The 21720-nt window shown below is 44.0% G+C and overlaps 1 pseudogene; it reads left to right on the top strand.

Annotated features, from left to right (window-relative positions):
* The window catches only part of LOC130130988 (dynein axonemal heavy chain 2-like), a 334340-nt pseudogene that overhangs the window by 30352 nt on the left and 282268 nt on the right, over positions 1 to 21720 (top strand).

Genomic DNA, 21720 nt, shown 5'->3' with positions numbered 1-21720 from the left:
TTCTACCCCACCATTGGTTGCTGTGCATCGTAACTACCTACCCCATTGGTTGTAACAGCTCAAATGTTTTTTCCTCTCATTGGTTGCTGTCCACCGAAACTAGGGGCGTGACGCTGGGGAACATGTACTCTGTGTTTTTCTTTGTTTAATGACATTAGCAGCTGATGAATGTGCGACGCATGAAACAAGCTTGTACTGCTATGTATTAATAGTTTTTTCCTTACATCTACGTATATTGATATTCCGCTCCCCATTTGTTGAGCACTTTTATCAACACCATTGACGGTTTCCGAAAAACTTATATATATATATATATATATATATATATATGTGTGTGTGTGTGTGTGTGTATGAATATTAGTAATAGCATAGTATATAGTGGGTAATCTGTCGTGTTATGTTACCCATGTCAATTTATACAGAAGTGGAAGTCATCAGTAGTCTACAACATCTCTGTACAGATGTGGAATACCTGGAATTTGTCCTCTGCGTTTAACCCATCCTAACTATTAACAGCAGTGGGCAGCCATTACTCCAACTTGGTCTAGTCAGAAAGGCATGAACTGATGAAGCCTCTTGGATGAGAGGTGAAATGTCTTCATGGATATATACCAAGTCCAGTTGCACTTGATTCAATTCCTTTGGATAACCATGACCTGGATGAATGAGAACATTCACAGACGTGCCCAGCTCCATATCTAGAGCCAGTACCTTGGTCAACAGCAATGGCAGGAGTATGTCCCTAACATGTGTGTCTTTTGGTGTGGGACGAAACCCACATAAACACAGGGAGGAAATGCAAACTCCACACAGAAAGACCTAGGTGGCCCCTGCTGGGACCTCTTGCTGTGAGGCAACAATGCTAGCCATCCATCTAGCCATCTATCTATTGTTCTATCAATCTATCCATCGATCTATCTATCTATCTATCTATCTATCTATCTATCTATCTATCTATCTATCTATCTATCTATCTATCTATCTATCTATCTATCTATCTGTCTGTCTATCTCTGTCCGTCTGTCTGTCTGTCTGTCTGTCTGTCTGTCTGTCTGTCTGTCTGTCTGTCTGTCTGTCTGTCTGTCTGTCTGTCTGTCTGTCTGTCTGTCTGTCTGTCTGTCTGTCTATCTATCTATCTATCTATCTATCTATCTATCTATCTATCTATCTATCTATCTATCTATCTATCTATCTATGTCTCTGTCTGTCTGTCTGTATCTATCTATCTATCTATCTATCTATCTATCTATCTATCTATCTATCTATCTATCTATCTATCTATCTATCTATCTATCTATCTATCTATCTATCTATCTATCTATCTATCTATCTATCTATCTATGTCTCTGTCTGTATCTATCTATCTATCTATCTATCTATCTATCTATCTATCTATCTATCTATCTATCTATCTATCTATCTATCTATCTATCTATGTCTCTCTGTCTGTATCTATCTATCTATGTCTCTCTGTCTGTATCTATCTATCTATGTCTCTCTGTCTGTATCTATCTATCTATCTATCTATCTATCTATCTATCTATCTATCTATCTATCTATCTATCTATCTATCTATCTATCTATCTATCTATCTATCTATCTATCTATCTATCTATCTGTCTGTCTGTCTGTCTGTCTGTCTGTCTGTCTGTCTGTCTGTCTGTCTGTCTGTCTGTCTGTCTGTCTGTCTGTCTGTCTATCTCTGTCCGTCCGTCCGTCCGTCCGTCCGTCCGTCCGTCCGTCCATCTATCTATCTATCTATCTATCTATCTATCTATCTATCTATCTATCTATCTATCTATCTATCTATCTATCTATCTATCTATCTATCTATCTATCTATCTATCTATCTATCTATCTATCTATCTATCTATCTATCTATCTATCTATCTATCTATCTATCTATCTATCTATCTATCTATCTATCTATCTATCTATCTATCTATCTATCTATGTCTCTGTCTGTCTGTATCTATCTATCTATCTATCTATCTATCTATCTATCTATCTATCTATCTATCTATCTATCTATCTATCTATCTATCTATCTATCTATCTATCTATCTATCTATCTATCTATCTATCTATCTATCTATCTATCTATGTCTCTGTCTGTCTGTATCTATCTATCTATCTATCTATCTATCTATCTATCTATCTATCTATCTATCTATCCATCTATCCATCTATCCATCTATCCATCTATCTATCTATCTATCTATCTATCTATCTATGTCTCTCTGTCTGTATCTATCTATCTATGTCTCTCTGTCTGTATCTATCTATCTATGTCTCTCTGTCTGTATCTATCTATCTATCTATCTATCTATCTATCTATCTATCTATCTATCTATCTATCTGTCTGTCTGTCTGTCTGTCTGTCTGTCTGTCTGTCTGTCTGTCTGTCTGTCTGTCTGTCTGTCTGTCTGTCCGTCCGTCCGTCCGTCCGTCCGTCCGTCCGTCCGTCCGTCCGTCCGTCTGTCTGTATTGTTGAGATTGGACACTAATTTATCTTGTAGGGTTTTTCGGCCATGTGGGTCATACTGTAGTATGAGCCGCTATATTGGGTAGCATTTATCTTGGGAGAGCAAGGTTTTAAGGGGCCATGTTGATGAGTTCTCCCCTGACTGGGTACTCTGTCTGCAGGCTGTCAGAACCAGGGAGAAAGCCTTCGCTCTCTAGAAGGCTCCAGACACAGTCATCGACAGCAAAGGCTTTCAGCCTCATCACACAACACCTTGACTTCATAAAGTAATAAACCAGGTGCTGAGCCTCAGTCTGCCTCGCACCATTTTTCTTTGTTCTCTCTCTTTCTCACTCTCTTACTTTCTCCTTATGCTTGTCTCTTTTCCTGCTCGTTCTCTGACTCTACCGTCTTCCCCTTGTTCTGTGTGTCGCTGACCATCCAGTTTAACACTCCTCAAAAAGAGGGCAAAATACCTTTAGGGATTGATCAGAAGTTCTTACTTGTCTATGAAGGCAGCTACCAATCATGTCGACCTTCCCTGCTCACTGGCCATGAGGACACACACCCTCTCTCTATCGCTCTCTACATGTGTGTGCATCACTGTTAAGTTAAATTACCCCCCAAGGGTGTTAGTGTGTTTTTGTGTGTGTGCGTGTCTTGTTGTGTGTGTGATCCGACATCTGTGTGTTGGTAAAAGTACATGTTTGTGTGACTGTGGTGTGGTGATACATGATAAATGCTAGGTTGGTCACTGCCTGCCCTTCCTCCTCAGTGTCCTCGCTGTGGCCTCTATCGTTTTCCCATTCTCTGTCTCTCTCTGTCTCTCTGTCTCTCTCTCTCTCTCTCACACACACACACACACACACACACACACACACACACACACACACACATACACACACACTGTTTTGCCTTCACTGTTGTCAATGTCTTTCATTGCTTTTTTTCTCCCCTTCCTGTTCTCTTCTCTTCTTTGCTGGTTCATTTTACTCTGTTCCTTGCTTGCAGACATCCACACATGACACACACACACGCAAACGCACGCACACACACATACACCTCTGTCTTTATTTGATCACTGGTTCTATTACGGCATATTTTCTCAGACTTCTCAAAGGGCTCTGAGCTGGACTGAGAGAGGGAGAAAAAGAGAGACTGATAGAGGAAAGGGGGGGGATTTCTATCCTTCATCACTTAGAAGTCATGGTGCAGGCCCTCCCACTGACTGAGATGAATGAATTTAATATATCTCCCGTTTGAAGAACAGATGACCTCCTGATATGGCTCTCTGTTTCTCTATCACAGGAGGCCTTTTATTTCTCACTCTGCCTACAAAATCTGCGAGACGGGCAGGAAGACATCTGAAGGCATCCTAACGGAGACTAATTTGTTTTGTGGCCTCTGTGTATTTTAGTCCGTATGAATCTATGGCTGTTTTTTCCCCTCATCGGCACTTTCATGATCATGAGATAGTGCTTATCGCAGATGATTATGTTTGTGCGTAACCTTGGCTATCTGCACCCATGCTTACGTCAGGTGTGCTTGAAAAGCAGACGCTATTTTTACGCTAAATAGGAGCATTGTCTTTAAGTTACCAGCCTTGATAGATCATGACATTGGACTGTGAGTTGATGTTAAAAAAAAAAAAGGAGCTTGATCTTTGTGTTTGCGGCGCAGGACATTAAAGGACCACTTCGTCGATTTTCAACCTTATCTCTATCTACCCGAGTTTGGGATATAGTGTGAAAAACATCTGCAATTGTTGCCAATGTTTCCTGTGTCTCTGGGACATAGTTGCAAAATCTGTTCTTCTACCGGCACCAGTGTCATAATTTGACGCGTCAGTGACGTAGTTGGTGACAAGGAAGCACTACAGGCAAGTTCAAGTTGGATTTCTAGTTTCCCCCTCTGGGGACGTGCTCTAGATGTCACTCAAAAGCAAAATGTCCTTGTTCTCTTCACTTTGAATTGCAAACGAGCTACGTTTCCAACAGTGAAAATGGCATCCCAACATGTGAGTACAGAGGATCTGATAGACGAGGATACATTTTGTATTTTGGCTGACTCAGATATTCAACCATATTTGTTCGAGCCAGAGTATACGACCAAAGAAATGTTGTGGAGAGAGGCTGCGGCTGCATTAGTCGAGCAAGAGGATATGGCCAGCAGGGACCATCCAGATTCTGAGCTGCCGAGAGCAAACAGCGACTGGTGGTGCCTTTGCTCAAGTTGCCCTCTGATGCCAACGGAAACTAAATCAATCTGCTGCAATGAATTTCAGCGTGGGCAGTTTTTGTTAAATGCTGTCAACCCCAAACCTGAGACAGCCTGTGTATGCATTACTATGTATACATACTATTGCAGAGTGGAACATTTCCAGCGGACCTGTGTAATGTAAAAAAAAACCCCAAAAAACCCCATTGTTTTCAGAAATGAGATTTCTACAACAATGTTGCTTTCAAAAAGTGACTGATGCAATGTACAATGCTGACCTGTATGCTTAAAGAGGCTCATGTTTTTGTTGTCCTTCAGAAGATGCTTGGACCAGAGCACGCAAGTCCGCATAGGCAAGGGAGTCTGCCTCTAACCACTTCTTCTTTATGGTCTCCTCGCTCAGTGGTTTATGCAGGCAATGCTGCTCTACTCCGTCTTCATCAGTCCAGCTGTGGACATCCATCACATGGTGTAGTATTGATAACCACAGGCGCTTCATTTCCTGTATAACAAAATTGAACATTTAGGGTGCTTATAGATTAGTGTACTGCTTGCAGAAATGCCAAAAAAATCCAACTGGGCTCTATGGAAAACCCTTAAAAGTGTTTTCAAACAAAAACAGCTGGATGCACGTATTCAAAATCAGTATAAAACGATGAGGGAAGGACTTCCAAGCTGGCCCAAAATAATGAAAAAATATATAGAAGTAGTAAGCTCCTGTAATGCAGCAAAATATTTATTAGTGCTAAGAAGCCAGGAACAAAGGCGACTACTGCTGCATGTATGTCTATATGCATTCAGCTACTGCTGCATGTATGTCTACAGCCATACAGTCATACTGCTAGGCCTACTGTAAGAATATCAACCCAACATTAGATCAAATTTTGCTCAGATCTCAGGACAAAATTTCAGTTAGCATTAGTTTCTAAAGTTATGGCCAAGTCTTCTGGAAGGAGCCCACCGTGACTGTGGCCTGAAGCAGCAACAGGTTGTGTTTCTCTCCCACAGTTGGGCACACTGCCGGTGGCAGTAGAAGTAGAGGCAATTTGTTCTTCAATCTATGGTGACAGAGTAAAAATAACTATGACTAACAGTTGTACCTGTAAACCATCTCAATACTAAATAGAGCAGACACAATATGGAGTTTTGCATGGCATGCATTTCATGTAACTAATGTTAGCTAAAAACAGCTTACCTCTATTGCACCTCACTTCTCTGGGGGTTCTCCATCGCCATGGCCAATATGGCTTCCAAAGAGTGGGCACAGCAGATGTCTTTACTAATTTCTTGATGCTTCCTCCCATCAACTCTGACTGTATGTCCCTGTTGTAGTCATATACTGCAAAATGCAAATAGCATACCTGAAGATTTCCCAGCACTGATGTAGATGCATTTTAGTCATATTTGGGGCTTTTTATTGCTCAGAGCCATTCATTGCACCGTTCAACATCTGATGGTAGTCGGTGGTAGCTTACACTTACTTCCTCCTCTCTTCTTTCTGTAGTTGTTGCATCCAGCCGCGGCACAATGAGAAGGCATGTTTGTTGTCAATAAATCTAATCCAATTCAATTTATGTAATTTTTTGGTTTTTCGTGTCAGATCAAAACGTGAAGATTTTTAAGACACCGTTCTTTGTACACAGAGCCACAAGAAATGCCCGCCTCCACCAGCTGGTCGGGCTTTGGAAGGATTTGGGGTTTGGGTGTCAGAAGTTAGTGCGCAGTGCATCCTGGTACATGTGGGCACTGCTGGCACAGGTCTGCGACCAGGAAAACTTGTATTTCTCTGTCAATATGCAATGTGCTGAGGAATTTATTGCTTCAATTGACTATATTTGCACTCAGTACTGATTAGACATCCACATAAAAACATGCGAAGTTTCCCTTTAGCATTAGTCAACGATGTTCTCTTCTTAACCTCTTCTTTCTTCTTTTGTTGCCAGCCTATGTGTGTGCATATGTGTGTGTGTGCTACCGTTGTGTTTGTGTTTGTCGTTGTCTTAGTCTGTGTCAGTGTGCGTGCATACAGTGTATGTATGCATACTGTATGTACATGCAAAGTCAATCTATAGCTTCCATCCTACCTAAAGACACAGTGACCCCTCTTTTCTTTCCTCTGTGTCCTTATTAGATCTAGTCCTCTCTGGAGACATGAGGCCTGCTGGTACCTCATTGGGATGACCGACATTCATCCCTCTGTCCCTTTAGTGGAACCCAATGTCCCAATGCCACGTTGTAAGTCCCACTTAATTAGGGCCACAAATTGGATGGATTTACGCTTATCCAGACACCAAAATGTCTTTTACTGGCTATTCATCCCTTGAGGTTAGGGCCACACTGATCAAATTACCCTGATTTAGACTAGCGCATAGCTGACTACACTGCTAAGTATGTTCCCCATTGCATGGATGAACCTCTAGCACTTGTACACAGAGGCATTCCACAATTATTTACCAGAAAATACCCACAGCCTAGAAACAGTAGTTTCAAGAGCAGGAAATTTACAGTTATCATCTTGAAATAATGACATATAACAGTTGGAAATGTCAGAACAAGATTATCAAAATATTATAATGACTTAAGGTTTGAATTGGTTTTCTGTGTTATTCTATCCCATTTGTCCATTTCACCTTTTATTCAGACTTAACTAAAGCTTGTCAGAGTCTTTGATTCATGAGATAAATAATTTGCTATTGATTACATTTTTAGAGTTGTCTATTCAGCACTGCAACCCCCAACCCAACCAGACTACACACACACACACACACAGACTCATGCACGCACACACACACATATATGTACAAGTATGATCCCCTATTTAGAGCACTATCATGAGGATATGCCATGCAATTAGTCATTTTCTTTCTCCACAAGTTAATGTTTTCCACAACTGTTGGTTGTCATTTAAATTATGAAGACTCACTAAATGAATGATTTATCATTTTTATCTTTTAATAGCTTAATTTAAGTGACTCCAATTCCCAGGATGCACCACGAATAAGTCTGGTACATTAATTTTAATGAGGACACAGTTTTAAAAAGCTCCTTCTCATGTCTTATGCCAAAAAATTTTAAAAATACAATTGTGCAATGGAGTTTGAAATGCACCTAAAAACATAGCTTGTACGTGCTGAGAGCAGCTGTTTGTGTTTTAATGCAAGCACATTTTTGTTGCTGTGTGTGTGTGTGTATTCTCCTCGATTGCCACCTTGCCGTGGTGGAGAAGCTTGTGTGTACTACGGATAGGTCAAAGGGGAGGTTCCAGATGAAGGGCGATCCAACAAAGACCTCAGGTGCGGAACTGGCAGAAGATTTCTCCAGGTCACAACGGCAGTGAAGGCAGATGAAGGCTGCAACAGAGGGTGGTCCCTAATCGTCTTGTTTATCCATGCCAGTGGACTCTGGCCACCCCCTGCCAAGGACCGTGTGGTGGCTGCAGGTGCATCAGCCTCTCCACATAAAAAGCTGTCACACACAGGCATCCTCCCACAAGGGAATCAACCCATAAATATCCAGGGTCAGAGCCCTATGGCGATCAGGAAGAGGTGATGGGGGCAGGACAGTGAAGTCTGGCGGACTCTAGCCACAGTCTGGCACACAGGCAATGGGTGTATGATCAGTCACCAAACCCCAGGACTGAGACAGAGGGACTTCTCAGCTGCTGCACTCACGACTGAGCAGCCCTATTTAAGATCCGCTCTGCTCACCCCAGTTGGGGAGGGGGCTAGAAAAGGTGCCCAAAACATAGTCTGCCTCATATCTTTTGTCTGGACCACCACATCCAGAGGGATCACCACCCTGTGGTCAGAAACAGAAACTCTTATATTTTGTAGCCTGGAACCTACAAACCTTCATGGACAATCAATCCAACAATCAACCTGAATGGCGTAATGCCATCATTGCCTGAGAGCTGAGGAGATTCCGGATTGATATTGCCACCACCTCTGAAACATGACTGGCTGACCGAGGGCAGCTGAAAGAGGAGAAGGGTGGTTACACTTTCTTCTGGAAAGGAAAAGCAGCTGCTGAGCCGAGGATCCACGGTGTGGGCTTTGCCATCAAAAACAGCCTCATTTGCCACCTTGCTGAGCTTCCTTTTAGCATCAATCAATGCCTGATGGCAATACGTCTGATGCTTGTAAATAACCAAAGCATCACTGTCATCAGTGCTTGTGCTCCAATACTTGACTCACATGATGAAATAAAGGAGACCTTCTATGCCGAGCTGGACAATGTTCTCTCCAAAGTTCTCAAAAGTGATAAGCTAATTTTGTTTGGAGATCTCAATGCCAGAATGGGATGAAATGACAACATGTGGAGAGGCATAATTGGCAAGGAAGGAATTGGAAACACAAACTCCAATGGCATTCTGCTGTTAGCATGCTCAGAACACAGCCTAACCATCACCAACACACTCCTCCACCAGAAGAACAAATTTAAAACAACCTGGAAGCACCCTCATTCTAACATTTGGCACCTCATTGACTACATTATCATCCATCAAAGAGACTGACGAAAGGTACTTAACACCAGGGTGATGATCAGTGCAGATGACTGCTGGACTGACCACCACCTTATCTGCTCCACCCTGTCCATCCATTTTCACCGGAAAGAAGGATGTAGAAAAAGCAGAGCCGCCCAAAGCTCGACCTCGAACGACTGACTGATATCTCCTCTCCTCAACAGTTCCAGTACATGCGCAGTACATCAATGTCCAAGCAGTATCCAGATGATATTGAAAGCCACTCAGGACTGCAATCACTGGCACCTGTAAAACCACTCTTGCACATAACATGAAGAACCACCAACAATGGTTTGATGAGAGTGACCTGGAAATACAACTGTTCAGCAATCAACATCAAGAGGCAAGCCTTTACCAACTGGTAGAATGACATCAACTGTCGAAATAAACGTACTGTCCATGCAAGAGCAAAGTCAGCTGTCCAAAGCCAGGTCAGGGAATTGAAGAACCAGTGGTGGATGAAGAAGGCCCTTGAGATCCAACACCTTGCAGACTCTGGAGATATCAGAGTCTTCTTCGACGCTACCAAGGCAATATACGGTCCTAGCTACCACTGTGTAACCCCCCTCTTTGCTCTAAAAATGGGCACACACTGCTAACAGAAATTTAGTCAATCAAAGAGAGGTGGAAAGAGCACTACCAGAACCTTTTAAACCAGGACTCTTGCCCTGAGATGGATGCTCTCCAACAACTCCTTCAGGCACTCGAGGCATACCAACAGCGATGCCTCAGGAAGATCCTTAAGATCAGCTGGGAGGATAAGCACACCAAATTCAGCATCCTCAAGAAGGCCAGCATGCCTACTATAACTGCCACCATCGCACAACATCAAACATCAGCTGAGATGGACTGGCCATGTCCTCCTCATGTCTGACTCTTACCTCCCGAAACAATTCCTTTACTCTCTGCTCTTGACAGGATGCCATGCCCCAGGATGACAAAAGAAGCGATATAAAGATAACACCAAGGCCCTTAAAAAGGTTTGACATCGACACTAAGACCTGGGAACAGGCAGCAAAACAACAGGGAGGCCTGGAGACTGGCTGTCCGTGAGGATGCTGTGCGCTACAACCATGACCTCCACCATGCTGCTGAAAACAAGCGCAGACTCAGAAAGGAGCGACTTACCAGAAAGGCCCAAACCACATCCTCAACCACTGCTTCACACCCTTGCCTACATTGCCCCAAAATATGCTGCTCTAGGATCGGCCTCTACACCCACCCGAAGACCCACAAGGACCCAGAAGGACAGTCTTACTCAACCTCAAGTAACCGCCAATGATGATGATAATTATGTATGTGTGTTTTCATGTGTGTTGTTGTGTGCATTTCCTGTAAACACACACACACACACACACACACACACACACACACACACACACACACACACACACACACACACGCACACACACACACACACACAGGGCAACAGAATGCTGTTAATTTCAGCCAAAGCAGGGAAATGGCCACTTAATGTATCATTGAAATGATGGATGTCCCACCCAGCACCAGCATCAGTATTTAATCTGAGTCATTGGAGAAATAGCACCGCATCAACTTCAAACAACTTCCTTTCATCTGCAGTTAGAGAGCGAACGAGAGAGAGAGAGAGAGTCACAGATATGCTCCCTACTCCTGTTATCATTGCTTTACTTCTGCACATTTTTAAACTTCTGCACATTTCTAAGTACGTCATCCCCTGTATTTGAGCCCTATCCAGTGTATCATTGTTTGTGCGTGTGTGTTGAAATGACATGTTAATTTATTACTGTTTTTGTACAAATCATAGTCGACCATCCTAAATTTAGTGGATAAGCATAGTTGCAAGAACAGATCATTCTTGAAGTAAATAGACAGATAACAGTTTATGCAAACCGTTTGATAAAATCCCAAAGGAGACAACATTTAGTGAACGGTGTCATCTGGGTTGTGCAGGGGTTTCATGTTTTTGGTGTCCAGATGACAACTATATTTCAGCTGTAATGTGCTTTTGCTGGTATATAGTTAAGATTGATTTTGTGTTTTTCCAGACATTGATGAAGTCTTAGAGTCGATGCGTGTTGGTCTGCTTGGTTGCCTATATGCTCGAAGCATAAGGTCTCAATATTGTTTCACCTGAAGACGGAGTGGAGTGCCTTGCGGTTTTGTTTTTTTGATGGTTTTCCACGCTACTTAAGGACTAATACCAAGCAAGACTTCCTGGATCTTGTTGTACTTTGTTATATTTGTTTATTTTTTCAGTTACATTTTATTTTAGGGGGTCGGAGGGGGTCGGAAATTACCTAGTAATTTCCTAGTAATAAGGTGGTAGTTATCACATAATTTCTTAGAAATAAGGTTGAAATTACCTTGCAATTAGGATTAGAGTTATCTGTAAAATTACCTGTAAAAACGACTACCTTATTACTAGGAAATAGCAAGTTAATTTCAACCTCATTTCTAAGAAATTAAGTGATAATTACCACCTTATTACTAGGAAATTACTAGGTAATTTCCGACCCCCTAAAATAAAGTGTTACCATTTTTTGTTATTGATTCATCAGGTGTACTTAATATTAATAGCACAATTTAGTATATGAGGATTTTGGTATTTTCCCTGAGTATATACTGGTTATGTACAGATATATGCATGTGGAGGCTTGCACATGTGTGTAGGCATGTTTATTTAATGTTTCAGTTTTTGTGGTGTATTCATGGACCATACTGTAAAACTTTATGGATGCTGTGAATACACCCACATTGCACTTTTTTTTTGACTGGTAATTGTGCACAGTGATGCACTGAGGTAGAACAATTACCGCCGTTTCATGTGTTCCTTCTTGTTTTGCTTGTACAAGCGGCCATCGATCTGAAACTTAAGAAATGTATGCATTTTTCTACGTTTTTTTATCTTTGTGTTTCAAGAAAAAAAACGTGTTCCGTCAGCCATGGAATTACTGCAAGTACATAGCTTGTATTAATTTTTTATTTTTGAGGGAGTTAGGCATTAGTCCAGACTATCGGGTCACACTGCAGTCCCCACACCCCTCCCACCGGTGAGGGTGATCCCCTGTTCCACCGAGGTTTATTCCAAGACCAACCCTCCATCTCTACACCTTTCTGTCGCTCTCTCCTCTCTCGTCCCCCAACCCGGCCTGCCATTTCCACTGTGAACAGCAACTCTGGATGTTTGTGTCTCTGGGATTACCTTTCTATCACGGGAAGAATGAAGTGTGAAAAGCAATCTTAGAAACGCCAGGCCGCTGATGCACAACATCAGTGGATGCAATTATGCCAATGACAGATCATTTCTGACCTTTATCCCTCAGCCTTTATGGATGGCTGTTTGCTGCTGTGACTGCCTGCCTGTTGTTTTTTTGTGCGCTTGATACTTTGTGGCGGTTGGAGATCCAATTCTAAAATGCTGAAACTTGTTTAAAGACAGATTGACTTTTTTTTGGGTTGCTCGCTCTCGCTCTCTCCCCCCCCCTGGGTTACTGACTGGACCAGTATCTTTGCCCAGGTTGTTCAAAAGTACAGAGACCTTCTTGAGGTAAACTTCTTACTACACACACACACACACACACACACACACACACACACACACACACACAAACACAAACATTGATAGAGCCACAGAACATGGACCCATACTCTCAGATCCTGCTGCGATCGGTGTCTATCTTATTCGTCTGCCATTATTGTCTTCCTTCCTCTGACGTTGTCGTGCTGGCTCACATCCTGACAACAGTTATGCATACAGAATTCTTCCCGTTGTCCTTTTTTCCCAAACTTTGGTGGTGCTAACCAAGGCTATCTGTCTTCTCCACAGTGAGAGTGTGTTGTCTGCCCAGTTTATCCTGTGCTGTTTATCTCGCAGCATCACTCTGCTGCTTTCCCCCTCATGTGCTGCACTGTTTCACCACTGGGGCTGCAGTGTATTGTGAAAAATTGTATAGTGATTTTTTTTCGTAAGCTGCTTTAAATCAGTTTTGCCATATGAATAAATTGATTTTCACACTTAACTGTTTCACGTGTACTTTCAGAATTGAAAAAGAACTTGAAAGGGTCTGAACCCATTCATTATCCAAACCGATTATCCTGCTCTCAGGGTCACGGGGCTGCTGGCACCTATCCCAGCAGTCATTGGGCGGCAGGCGGGGAGACACCCTGGACAGGACGCCAGGCCATCACAGGGCCCACCCACATACACACACACACGCACACACACACACACATTCACACCTAGGGACAATTTAGTTCGGCCGATTCACCTGACCTACATGTCTTTGGACTGTGGGAGGAAACCAGAGCACCCGGAGGAAACCCACACAGACATGGGGAGAACACACAAACTCCACACAGAGGACGACCCGCGATAACCTCCAAGGTTGGACTACCGCAGGGCTCAAACCCAGGACCTTCTTGCTGTTAGGCGACCGCGCTAACCACTACGCCACCATGCCACCGGGTCTGAAGTCTTTCCTTCAAAACATTTACTGCAAAACTCCCAGTAATAATTTATTTTTCTGTTTCTCTTTTTTTTTCTTCAGTTTTTTAGTCCTACTTACTTGCATTCGCAGGCATTTATGACTGTGCCCTTTAACATTGCTTAGTTTAACCATTAGGAAATCCATTTCCTCCCTTTATGTCCTTCATTTCCACTCACATTCACCTCTCCACTTCATCCCTGTCATTAGAGAGCTCTTCTCTTCCCACTGTTGACCCGGCATCCCACTTGCAGTACATCTGAATATACCCTTACCCTTTAGATGGATTTTGCTTATAATTCAGAGATGTATGATCTTGAATATGTCTAATATACATTTCTTCTTATGTTGTTTTTTTTTTTTTTAGATTCATGCCACTCTGTCCTGCCGCTTCCTCTTTTTATTCAATACCTAATCCACCTATCATACCAATCCACCTCACTGCATTTTGAACTGGATGTGCTATATTATGCATTCCAGATCAATTCAGCAATGCAGCATCCTGCTCATCTCTGTCTTTATCTAAGCCTGTTTATCCATAACAGCTTTACCATGCAAGGCGAACACTTTCCTTCTTGCCCTCACCCTCCTCTCCTTCTCTCTCAGGTGTGTGACTGCCAGCAGCAGTTTGCCTGTTTTGAGGAAGGCCAGCAGCTGGACCTGCTGTGCTTCCCAGGTTGCCCTGGGCCTGAGGTGACTTGTAGCCTGCTGGAGATGGAGAACACCTTCCGTCGCAGCGTCCAGACCCTGGCCTGTGTCGACAAAGGCATCCTCGATGTCAAGAACACTGCCTGGCACGATGACTACATCAGGAAGGGCAACACCACGACCTGGTTAGCTGTTTCTGTAACTGTTAGAAGGCCAACAGTGCTCATTTTTAACACGCCCACACATGTGCTATTCTTGACTTTTGGTTCAGCACTTTACTGAGAGCTCGTGACAGGCATTTGTGCTGATTCAAAATCATCTGTTAAACTTGCGGATGAATGAATAACCTTTTGCATGGCAACTTTATTTTTTTTCTGATAAAAAGCTGTTGTAGGCAGCTGTACCAGAGGAGGTGTAATCAGAGACATGCTGTAGCAGCTTTTTAATGAAACATTGTATAGAATAGGTTTTTTCTTTTAAAAATTCTAACTTTCTCTGGTATTTTTTTATATTTCAGTTATTTGAAGTAGACTCTCAGAAGTGGTGGGTGAATACACCAGTGATGAATTATCTCAGTTAACCATGGTTCTCTATAACAGAAATACATGCAGATCAATCAGTTGATGTATTAAAATTCTTCCTTTTCGGGCATCCGGGTAGAGTAGCGGTCTATTCCATTGCCTTCCAACAGGGGGATCGTCGGTTCGAAACCGCCGCGTTACCCCCAGCTTGGTCGGGCGTCCCTACTGACACAATTGGCCGTGTCTGCTGGTGGGAAGCCGGATGTGGGTACGTGTCCTGGTCGCTGCATTAGTGCCCCCCCCCACCAGTCGGGGCGCCTGTTTGGGGGGGGGGGGGGACTAGGGGGAATAGCATGATCCTCCCACACGCTACATCCCCCTGGCGAAACTCCTCACTGTCAGGTGAAAAGAAGCGTCGGGCGACTCCACATGTATTGGAGGAGGCATGTGGTAGTCTGCAGCCCTCCCTGGATCGGCAGAGGGTGTGGAGCAGACAGCGGGAGAAAAGGGGGGGGATTCTTCCATTTCTAGAAGAGAGGATGATAGACCACAAACCCAAAAGACTGGTGTCAAACCGGAGTACTATCACCTGTTACGAGCACAGAAGCACTGTCCTGGTTCTTTTCAAGGTCAAACAGGTGGATGAAATGAGAGTTATGGAGTAGCTTCAGTGGTATTTAACGTCACATTTTCTAAAACACTCTCATTTGTTGGTCACTGAGATTTACAAAGTTTTGCATGTTTAAAGCTGGGGCATTTTCCGCTGGAGTGCTATAGCAAGGAGGGCCTACTTTTAAAATCGACCAGTTCTCAGGCAACAGCCTGTATGGGATTACATACAGTCGCCCTGTTCTAGGTTAGGATTTCGCAAGAATTCATTGTCTGTAGCGGCGGTTCCCAAACTTTATGGGCAACACACCCGCTTCTACATCTCAACCGGGTTGATGCATCCTCAATTCCCCACACCTTCAAAAAAAACCCATAACAACATCGCCTATTTATGGGCGTCCGGGTAGCGTAGTGGTCTATTCCGTTGCCTACCAACACGGGGATCAGCGGTTTGAATCCCTGTGTTACCTCTGGCTTGGTCAGGCGTCCCTACAGACACAATTGGCCATGTCTGCAGGTGGGAAGCCGGATGTGGGTATGTGCCCTGGTCGTTGCACTAGCACCTCCTCTGGTCAGTCAGGCTGCCTGTTCGGGGGGGAGGGGGGGGATAGCATGATCCTCCCATGCGCTACGTCTCCCTGGTGAAACTCCTCATTGTCAGGTGAAAAGAATCGGCTGGCGACTCTACATGTATCGGAGGAGGCATGTGGTAATCTGTAACCCTCCCTGGATCCCTGGATTGGCGGCGAGGGGGGGGGGGCAGTGACTGGGACAGTGCAGAAGACTGGGGTAATTGGCCGGATACAATTGGGGAGAAAAAATCCCCACCCCAAAAAAGCCCAATAGTACGGGATTAAAGGTATCAGGATTAAAGGCATCAAGTTTAATCCTGCACAAACAATCAGAACACAGGTTACAAAATATTCAAGTGCTCACAACAAAGTTTCAATAAATTGCGGCAAAGTTACGCACAAGCTGTCACTTTTAAAGAGCAAAGAGGACGGGTGAGGGCGAGGACATACGCACAGGCTCAGAGGCAGATAGGCCCATCATGAGAGAAGGTGGGGGAAAATGCTGTCATATTTTCAGCCGCAGTAAAGAAAAATTGTATCAAGGTTAAATTACAATTAACCATACATAACATAGCAGATACAGAAATCAGAACACCAGTAATTTGAATTAAATTGCAATAAAGTTGCACACGATCCACCATGTAAAGAACAAAGAGGATGACACATGCATTGGCCCAGAAACAGATATCATGAACAAAAAGAGGATCCATTTAGAGGCAACTCTAGCACCCTAAGGGGTGCTCACGCCACACTTTGGGAATCCTGTGTTGATAGCTTTACAGCCTGTGTATAGTAGCTAAAATGTTCTTTTAAGCAAAAAAATGCAGGAAAATGGTTATGAAGGGCATCGGAGAGGTGAACAGGCAGGGCAGACCTGGTATAGATGTGGTTATAACTGGCACCCAGTACATGGGTATTGTAAGTGTGATTTGTTTTGACTGGATAATCTGTGGCTGGGCAGCACGGTGGAGCAGTGGTTAGCGCGGTCGCCTCACAGCAAGAAGTTCCTGGGTTTGAGCCCTGGGGTAGTCCAACCTTGTTTGCATGTTCTCCCTGTGTCTGCGTGGGTTTCTTCCGGGGGCTCCGGTTTCCTCCGACAGTCCAAAGACATGTAAATCAGGTGAATTGGTCATGCTAAATTGTCTCTAGGTATGAATTGGTGTGTCTGTGTGTGTGTGTCAGCCCTGTGATGGCCTGGCGGCCTGTCCAGGGTGTCTCCCCGCCTACCGCCCAATGACTGCTGGAATAGGCTCCAGCATCCCCGCGACCCTGAGAGCAGGATAAGCGGTTCAGATAATGGATGGATGGATAATCTGTGGCTTTCCATGCCATGTTTCCAATCTTGTCAGATATTCCTGGTAGCTCCAGCGTAGGAAGATATGTGCAAGGACAAGCAGACCATATCAGTGTTGTTTTTTTTTTTTTTTTTTTTTATTACTGGAGCTCCACTGTGTTCCCCAGTGGCTGGTTTTTCACCGGTTCAAAACGTATAACATCAAATCAGAACTGAGTTCAGATAGCCCATCCAGATGAGTGTATTTGTCTGTGATGTAGATGTATAGTTAGTATGCATCTTCTGGATACATGAGATCATAGCGGTGCATGTATGTGGATGTATTCCGTGTCAGTTGTCAGGGTGTCTCAGGTTCCAGTGGACCCTGCGTACAGTGATGCCCATTTATTGTCATTCAGAGCTTCCCTGACAGCAGGTCATCTGATGCCTCCTCTGATTAAAGGGACATTTCGCCAATTTTCAACCTCAGGTCCATGTATTCATCTTAGGGTTGACATTGCTATAACGTACACAATATTTGTCAATGTTGTCTGCATCGCCATAGCCCACTATAGCAACCTGACTTACTTCCAGCACCACTGATATCAGCGGAGAACTTCAGGAGAACATCGATTTCTCTATAAAAAGTAGTTGCGTTGAAGCGGTTATACCCTGAGCACTTAGTGGACATGCAGATTATTAGTGGCAAATGAGTTTCAGCTTTGCAACCATATTCCCCCCAGAACCCAAAGACTTTGGTTTCCTGGATGCTGCCCGGTGGGTCATGGATATATCGCCACCATCAGTATTGTTTATGGTCGGAACTACAACGGTATTTGCCACTAATGATCTGCGTGTCCAGTAAGTGCTATTGGTCTGTCTAGTCTTCTGAATTTATTTATTTACCCCCCCCTTTTTTTTTTCTCCCCAATTGTACTTGGCCAATTACCCCACTCCTCCGAGCCATGCTGGTCACTGCTCCACCCCCTCTGCCGATCCGGGGAGGGCTGCAGACTACCTCATGCCTCCTCCGATACACATGGAGGCGCCAGCTGCTTCTTTTCCCCTGACAGTGAGGAGTTTCACCAGGGGGACATAGTGCAAGGGAGGATCACGCTATTCCCCCCAGTTCCCCCTCCCTCCCAAACAGGCGCCCCGATCAACCAGAGGATGCGCTAGTGCAGCAACCAGGACACATACCCACATCTGGCTTCCCACCCGGAGACACGGCCAATCATGTCTCTAGGGAAGCCCGACCAAGCCAGAGGTAACACGGGGATTCGAACAGGGATCCTCGTGTTGGTAGACAACAAAATAGACCGCAATGCTACCCGGACACCCATTTTCTTTTAATGTGATCAAAGATGGATGAGTTGCCTGTGAGACGTGTGTGTGTGTGTGTGTGTGTTGGGGGGAGGGGGGTATGTGTGTGTCTATACATCTACCACATGGGTTGACCCCTCCATTCCCCTTTAATATGTATGTGTTTTAGTGTGTCCCCCTTGTATGACTGTGTATTGTCTGCTTGTGCACACGCCATTCCCTCTGTGTGTGTGTGTGTGTGTGTGTGGTGGTTGTGTGTTTTCTTGAGATGGAGGTGAAGTGGATGACCTGGTTCACAGGAGACATGAAGCCCTCCCCACCCCCATATCCCCGCCCTTTTACACCCATCCTGACACTTCTCTACTATCTGACTCACCAGTGGAGGTCATGGGAAATTGGGGTCTGCTGGCAGCATGTTGTTGTTGTTGTTGTTGTTGTTGTGTGTGTGTGTGTGTGTGTGTGTGTGTGTGTGATGTGGATGATGGATTGAGGTTACGGTGGGTCGTAGGGTTGTGATTTTGTTGCCAGGACAAACAGATGCGCTGGTGTCAGGGGCAGGTGTTTCATCGCGACTCAGCACATTGAAATTAGTCAAATCAATACAACCCGGCCTCCCCCCTCCTGTGTGTGTGTGTGTGTGTGTGTGTGTGAGTGACTGAGTGAGTGAGTGAGTGTGTACGTGCATGCATGCATGCTGTTTTCCTGGTTAATCCATTTAAAAGCTTCCTCTATGCAGGTAATCATCATTATGTTCGTGTGCACGCTTGTGTGCCGTGTTTGTTGTCTGCATGTGCAGGTTTCGTGCCTCAGTTAAGCATTTGGAGGTGATCATGCAGAACCTGATCGATTTGATGTTCGAGACGACGAAAACGATGGAGGGAGGAGTTCAGCTGCTGGACACTTGTCATCGCTTGTAGGCCCGAGAGGTCAGCAATGTACACACACACACACACACACACACACACACACACACACACACACACACACACTGCAAGCCCGGTAACACACTTATATTCACATTCACACTCTGTATATATCAACACACACACATACTAATGGATGTATCATACAAATACACAAACATCGACAGACACATACAGTCTGCATGCACACATCCACATGTATATTGCACACATACACACCCCTCTTCCAAAGAGATAGCTTCACATTTAAGCAAGAAAAAGCCCTTTACTGCTAAATAGACACAGCAGACATCCTCCCTGTCCGTTATGTTATAGCTATATTATACATTATGTTATAGCTATATTATACATTATATTATAGCTATATTATACATTATGTTATAGCTATATTATACATTATGTTATATCTATATTATACATAATGTTATAGCTATATTATACATTATGTTATAGCTATATTATACATTATTTTATAGCTATATTATACATTATGTTATAGCTATACAGCTCATATGGGCCACATAGGCTGACTGTGTAAACCCCATCGTCTATGTATTCCCGCTATGGCCAGCCCACACTAAAGCCCATTTTGCTGCCCTAAATGGAGCATAGAGAACTGCCCATTCTATCACTTCAATACACAGAGAGCAATAGCACTTTTCCCACAATAGGCTCTGTGTGTAGATTATCCATCCTCTGTTGATTCCTGAGCCCTGAGGCCTGTCTCAGCCTCCCAGTGTGTGCTGCATTCGCTGCGGGGCTCTTTCTCACGCTCAACCAACTTTATGTATTCACTTACAGACATAAACAACATGCTCCCAAATAAAGACTTTTTCCCTCTGATGCCTTTTTTTCCTTCTCTTTCCCTTCTCGCCCTCCCTTCCATTTTTATTCTCTTCATTTGCGCCCAACCCTCTGTCATTTTCATCCTCTATTTCCCAACTTTTCTTCCTCCTAATCTCCCCAGGTCTTTCTCTTCTCTCTTATCTCCTTTACTCTTTTCTCGACCATCCAACCATCCGTCCATCCATCCATTTCTCCCTCTCTCTGCCCTCTAGGCCATCAAGCGGACCTTCAATAGGAAGACAGTGCAGGTGTACACCAAAGAGCTCAACCTGGTCAATAATGAGCCAGAAGGCCAGAGATACTCCTGCCCACATACCCCAGTTCACAGACCGGTCCGCTGGACCCGAGTCCTTCGACACCTCATAGAGAACCCCATGAAGGTACCACTTGTTGAAGTTGAACTTGTGTTGAAGAGGTGGTACCATTGTGGTGCCACCTCTTCCACAGTGCAGCTCTCCTTAAATCTGCTGATAACCAGTGTTACTGTGTTCTGGCACAAGAGATGCTTTAGACCTGAAGCCCAACATGTTGCTATACAGTAGAAATAACCGTTCTTTTGCTTCTCAGTCCTCTGTTGTCATGTTATATAATATCTCATGTCGTTTGGAAACAACCCTACCTCGTGATAACGCTGGATTGTTTCTACTGTAAGTTTGAGACCAGCAGACAGTATCAAATGGCTGAACAGGGACACCAACTCATTTACATTGTCATCAGTTAGGAATCTGCACACTAGGTGTGTCATTATGTGCATTTATTAATTTAATCCAGCCAGTAAACATCAGCACCATAGCAGCTGTAGGATTTACAGGCCTACAGGTGTGTTTACGTTGTTGTAATATTTGCTGCCACAGCTAGAGGTTCTGTTCTTTGTGATTTATGAAATGAAACTTATCAACCCCCCCCCCCACACACACACGAACTTTCAAAAACATAAATATGGACCCTCTGAGGCCAGTGGTTAGAAACATTAGAACAGGTTTAGTAGTGCAGTCTACACTTGAACCCAAACTGAAAGAAAAACTGGGTTGGACATTGATATAAAACTACACAAACCATCTCCACTGCAATATATTAAAGAGGGAAATAGCCCACACACACATACACTCACACATTCTTGTTCTCCTTATTTTCCTGTCTCCCAAACAACACACACACACGCACACACAATGTCTAAGTGCTGGGAGCAAATGGGGAGAGGGAGAGGGTCAAAGGGGGGGTAGGATCAGCGTTCAACATCCATTCATTCATTTACTCCGGTCACAAAGGGACAAATGGATAGAATCCAAGGTAAATCCCCTGAACACAAACCCTAAACTTGAGAGGAATGTGA

The sequence above is a fragment of the Lampris incognitus genome, chromosome 20 (genome assembly GCF_029633865.1).
Source record: "Lampris incognitus isolate fLamInc1 chromosome 20, fLamInc1.hap2, whole genome shotgun sequence".
Classification (NCBI taxonomy): Eukaryota; Metazoa; Chordata; class Actinopteri; order Lampriformes; family Lampridae; genus Lampris; species Lampris incognitus.
This window is presented reverse-complemented; position numbering and strand designations above follow the sequence as displayed.